Here is a 6,385-nt window from a genome sequence, read left to right on the forward strand (position 1 = left end):
AGAGTGCTTAGCACCCTCATTGGCTTTAATCTAGGGAAGATCTACACTTAAACACTGCAGCAGTGCAGCTGCAGTACTTCAGTGAAGATGCTACTATGCCGATGTAAGAGTTTCTTCCATCGGCATAGTTAGCTACCACCTCTTGGGAAGGTGGATTATGTCAATGGGAGAAGCCGTCCTGTTGACATAGTACTGTCTACATCAGGGTTGAATTGGTATAACTGTGTTACGCAGGGGGATGGATTTTTCACGCCCTTGAGCAATGTAGTTATACTTGTTGTTAGATGTTCAGCTGCGTCCTGTGTTTTCCCTGTGTGCTGCCCCAGCTCTGCGCAGACAGCTGGCACAGCAGACCTTGAGCGAACCGCCAAATGACCACAAGATCCGTTAAGGTACAAAGGCACCGGGCCAGATTTATTCTTGACAAAGCACAGTGATAGCACCTGGCAGACTCTACGAGGCTACTAACACATGTATGCCTGTGACAATGGATGCAGCTCATTGAACGGTGGGTTTTTTCATTCTCCCCTCAGCTGTACCAAGACACACTCTCAGAGATACCTCTCTATACCCTGATACAAACAAGTTACGTACTGCCCCTCTGACATAACTAGCCACGTCAGGGGGCAGTAACTAACCATAACCCATCTCCTTGAACATGTTGGTTTGAGCCAAACATCTCTATTCATCATACTGTCACCCTGACCTTATCTTTTAGGAGAGGTCAGTGTGTTCTTGTTATCCTTGGGGACTGTTTTTGTACCATCCTTGATATCGGGTGTTCTGGTACCACTCTTCTGAAATGTGTTTGCGAGAGTGCTCTGTGCCTAGCACTTCTTAGGAATGTGTGTTTCTGCAATATCAGCCCTGTTCTTGCCAGATTCTGTGAACTTGCAAGCAGGCACAGCCTGATGTTTGCTCACAGCCTGACTTTTTTTCTAACTTTGCTTTATATCAGTATAGCTTGCCCACTACTTTAGCTCAGGCCTCATACCAGGCCTCTGATACAAGGGCTTATCTCTCAGGCTCTCTTCCTACTACAATACAGATGTACATTTATAGTGTAGACCTGGCCGAAATCTGTGATCGTCCATCAGTCAGACCTGCTTGATGTCACCTATGAACACCAGCATCATGCTAGCAATGGTGAGAGCCCTAGCTGAGATGAATCACTGGTGGTTTTACCATTCTACCATCAAGACTTGGTCTGAGGGTTGTCAGCATAGCGATAAAAATGCCAGCAGATGAACTACACTACTGCTCCTGTTGTGTGTCACCAGTGGAACTGTATGGGTGGAACTTTACGGGTACAAAAGCAATGGTAAGAGTTTCTGAAACCTTCCATGCGGATAAGATCACCCAATGCATCTTGATCTGTTGGATTGCACTATGGACAATGCAGGGATGGTACCGGGTATTCTGTCAGCTCCCATTAGCACCAGTTGGTAACTCCAATGACTTAAATGGAATTATTCCTGAATTTATTCTTGAATCTAGCCCAAGAGATTGGAGTTTTGCTGTAATCGATATTTGGAATAACGTAACATCACGGGGGTGGGGGAGGGTGTCACTTGATCTCATATTTCCCCTACAGGAAAGCATGTTCCTCACAACCTTTTGTATTTGACAAGCAGCAGGGAATTGCTGTTTCATCAGCTGTCTGAGGGTTTTTAGCAGAGGTACAGGCAGGCTGGTCCCCAGCATCTAACCAATATTCGCTACCGCTCGTATACAAATACTCCTAATGTAAATACATGGAAAATTCAGATTTTCTGACTCTGCGTGTATTGCCTTTGCACTGAATCACTGTGTAATGTGTAGCAAAGGAGGGAAAGTTGAAGGGACTAAAGTCAAGGGAAGAATTATATTTTTGCTTTCCAGTACCCCATTTCCCTCATCTCCACTGCCAGGAATAGAACTTTAACTTATAATAGAAACATAAATCCAGTTACATAGTTTATTGTTTTAAAATGAATTTCAGTTGAGGGGAAAAGACTGTCTTGTGACTCATGTTTTTAAGCTATTTTAGCAGGGAGAATTAGCTATTTGGGCAGAGACAAGGACTGAAAGGAAGGCACAGGACAGAATTTGGGGGAATTAGCAGCACAAATTCCATCCATTTGAAGCCTGCCCCTCATATATACACACACACACACATACACTGTGCTCCCCAAGATGACGGCAAATAAATACCTAACTTTAGGTTACAGATCTCTACATTTTGTAGGTTATACTAATGTGCTAGTGACAACCAATACTTGCATCAGGCATTCTTTTAGTGTCTGCCTTTTAGTCCATTCTCATACATAGAAATCCCACACACAGAGAGATACAACTAGGAAAAAAAACTAAAATGAAATCTTTCTCCTCTCATGTAGGGTCCGATCCTCCGCTGGTATAGCTCTATCAAAGGCAGTTGAGGATCTATTGATTGGAAAATAAATTCTGTTCTTCTAAACTAATCCACAGGAGCTGCTTTTTACAGTCCCGAAGAAGTGCTTTTGCAAACATTGGGCCTGCTCTCACAAAAATGTTGAGCATCTCCTGAGAGGTTCTGAGTGCAAGTGTAAAGCTGTGGTGACTGCATGTTTGGAATGTTCTATGTGGCAGAATTCAAAAAGGCTAGTTAGTCGGCCATGAGTTTGTTCAGTAAGTCCTTTATCCATACTGACGAGATGCTACATCCTGTCAGCCAGTGGCCTGGCTGAAAAGTTGTACTCTGCTACTTTCTGTCTTGAAAGGATACACCCCATCAGCAACTGATGATAGGATGAGCCTCAAATGTTTGGAGGTCCTGGTTTGCATTATATAAGAATCTATACTTTGGAAGCTTATATCAACCCCTTCAATCTGTAAATGTGGTTGGAAATATTCCAGGAATAGGTTTGCCTCTCCTTTCCTTAAGGAATATTCTGAAATCATTCCAGTGGCCTACAATTCTTGTTCCAGTTCCAGCATCTTCAATGGGGAGGCTCCGGCTGGCCATGGTCAGAATCATGTCCAAGGCTGCAGCATGGTTCTGGAATACATATTTCAACACTGTTGAGGGAAAGCCTGTGTTGTAATTGGGTTCTCCAGTAAGGAAATAGTTGTAGGGTAGACCAGACCTCTGTAACTTTAAACTAGGACTTTAAACTAGACCATCTTCTGCTCAATAGGAAACTAAGAAATGAATTGCTATTAAATTTAGTTTATATCTTGTACAAAATACCCTAAAAAATTAATCTTTGTAGTAATGAAATCGTACCTCTGTCTTTAAAAGCTGACTGTTTCTGCCTGTCATCCTTCATCTCCTGTTGACATTGAAAGAGCTAATCATCCCCAACTATGCAATGTAAATATGTTTTCACACTTCAGCCAGATGAGCAGCCTCTATTGTTTTATACCTACCGGTAATTACCTGTTAAGGAATCACATAGCTCTGGGGGAAATACACAAGTGAATGATGGATATTTCTCTTAGCAGCTTCTATTTTTCTTGTGAGTAAATAATTTTAAAAGTTGCTCCTCTTGATCAACTGTGAGATTGCAGAGCTGAAACAGAGCCAGGGTAACCAAAGGAGAGTACCGTGGAAGGTAATGGATGGGACCCGATTGGTTCTAAAGAATCTGAATCCTTCATATGCCATCAAACCAGGGCCGGCACTAACTTTTTTGCCGCCCCAGGCAAAAAAGAAGAGCACCGCCCCGCCCTACCCCCTGCCCCGCGAGCACCGCCCCGCCGAAATCCCCGCAAGCCCGTGCCACCCGAAGTCCCGCCCCCCTGAGTGCCATGCCACGCCAGTCCCCGCCCCCTATGCGAGCGCCGCGCCAGTCCCTGCCCCCCGTCCGAGCGCTGCGCCACCCGAAGCCCCACCTCCCCCGAGCGCCACGCAAACAAAAAAACCCTCCAGCGCTGCCCCTACGAACCAAAATAAATAAATAAAATAAAAACCCGAGCGCCGCCCCGCCCCAAAGTGCCGCCCCAAGCACGTGCTTGGTGGGCTGGAACCGGCCCTGCATCAAACATTGCTTAGGGTACAAACAAGGGTCCACCATGTCTGTCTATTCTGGGACGCTCTTTGCATGTCCTATGTCATTGTATTACAGTAAAAATTAAATTTGCAAAATGAGTAAAGGTGATAGAATCTGGCCCTAAATTCTTTTGAGATTTTTCTGGTGTATGTTTAGCTATGAAAGCAGAATGTGTACTTCGTCTATCCTCAAAAAGAAGAACAGGAGTACTTGTGGCACCTTAGAGACTAACAAATTTATTAGAGCATAAGCTTTCATGGACTATAGCCCACTTCTTTGGATGCATCCGAAGAAGTGGGCTGTAGTCCACGATAGCTTATGCTCTAATAAATTTGTTAGTCTCTAAGGTGCCACAAGTACTCCTGTTCTTCTTTTTGCGGATACAGACTAACACGGCTGCTACTCTGAAATTCGTCTATTCTGTGCTTTTCCCAGTATCGCTTATTCCAGTCCCCTTCCTCACCTCCCTTGAGCAAATTAGGCTGTTCCAGCATAAGCATTATTTTCCCAGGATAACTGCATCTGCACTGGGACTTTTGCCGGCACACCTGGTCAGACCCCTCACTGATATAGCTATGTCAGCAGAAATCCATAGACATGACCTTGTGAGCAGAGAAACAGAAGTCCTTGGTACAGACAGGAGAACGCAAACTGTTCTCCCATGGAGATTTGACTCGTGTTCATTCTTGTCATTGGACCAATCCAATCTTTTAATGAGAAATGGAATTCTGAGTCTTATGGGCCTGATTCTGTTATTCCTACTCTGCTTGAGGAGCCTCCTATTGACAAGTTGTCCTATTGACTTCAGTGAGACTACATGAGCAGGAAAGTGGTGTTCATTGTGAGTAAGGGCAGCTGAATCTAGCCTTTTTTCATTTTGCATGTTGTTTTCTTCTGTTTGGTCCATATTTCCAGCCTCCCCAGAGTAGGAAGCGACAGTGAATTTTGAGGGGGGCAGGGGAAAGGCCTGTTGCAAGATTTCTAGGCCAACTCTTCAAACTGGGTGGAGTTTAGAAATTTAGGATGCTCATTTGTATTGAACCCCCAAATCTTTTCAGGTTCACCAGTAATTAGAGAGAGAGCATGAGCAGCTACACATCTTCAGACATTCCATCACTTTAAACTAATCCTGAGATTGGGTGCAGAACTTTGCATCCAGTACAATTCACTTACTGACTTCCCTAGGGTGGCTTCTTTTTTTTTAATATCCATTCCATAAAGACTAGGATATTGCTAGCTCTGTGAATATCTGCCTCCTGTTTTTATACCCTAATAATACCAGCAGCCCCCAGTTTCAGAAATGTATGAACTGAGTATAAAAGAAAGGTTAAATCCCTTCAGGCTGGCTAGCTCAAAAATGGAGCTTGCCGTTTCTAGCAACAACAACAAAAAAGCTGTGGACTAAACACTGAGTGGGCCTCAAGCTTTGTTTGTAAACTCAAAATCTTGATTTGGAATCTGCAGACAATTTCTCTGAGACAGTCACATTAAAAAATGCTATTTCTGAGCCAAGAGTTTAATGGAAAGGGTAATAAAAGATCTAAATAGGCCAATTTTGACCAAATGTGTTTCTTATTTTCTTATTCCACTTTCCTGCTGTGCAAGGTATAGCAACAACTTCAATTTATAGAATTTTATGGTGGCAAGACTTCTCAAGGCATATGAGAGAGAGAATGAATATATGAAAATATAACCATAATATGCAAACTTTAAGGGGCAGATCCTCAGCTGCCACAAATTGGTTTAGCTGTAGTCTGTGCGCGTACAATACCTAGAACTCTGGTAATACTACTAATTGACTTCAATGGAGTTATGCTGACTTACACCAGATGAGGATCATGTCTCGGTCATGATCGCGACTAGGCACAAAATGGCAGGTGAAATTCAATGCCAAATGCAAAGTAAAGTGCGTTGGGATTATATTTTCCAACTATGCATAGAAAATGATGGGGTCTAAATTAGCTGTTAGCACTCAAGAAAAAGACCTTGGAGTCATTGAGCACATGTTTTCAAAGAATTATCCACAATGTGCAGGGGCAGTTGAAAAAACTAGCGATGATAGGAACCATTAGGAAAAGGGTAGGTAATAATATAATGCTGCTATAGAAATCCATGGTATGCCCACACCTTGAATACTGTGTGCAGTTGTGGTCACCTCATCTCAAAAACCCAGTACATTAGAACTGGAAAAGGCACCAAGAAAGGCAACAAAAACAATTAGGGGGGTGAAACAGCTTCCATAGGAGGACAGATTAAAAGGAATGGGACTGTTCAGGTTGGAAAAGAGATGACTAAGGGAGGGTAGGATAGAGGTCTATAAAAGCATGAATGATGTACAGAAAGTGAATAGGGAAGTGTTATGTCTTTTCACA

The sequence above is a fragment of the Chrysemys picta genome, chromosome 7 (genome assembly GCF_011386835.1).
Source record: "Chrysemys picta bellii isolate R12L10 chromosome 7, ASM1138683v2, whole genome shotgun sequence".
Classification (NCBI taxonomy): Eukaryota; Metazoa; Chordata; order Testudines; family Emydidae; genus Chrysemys; species Chrysemys picta.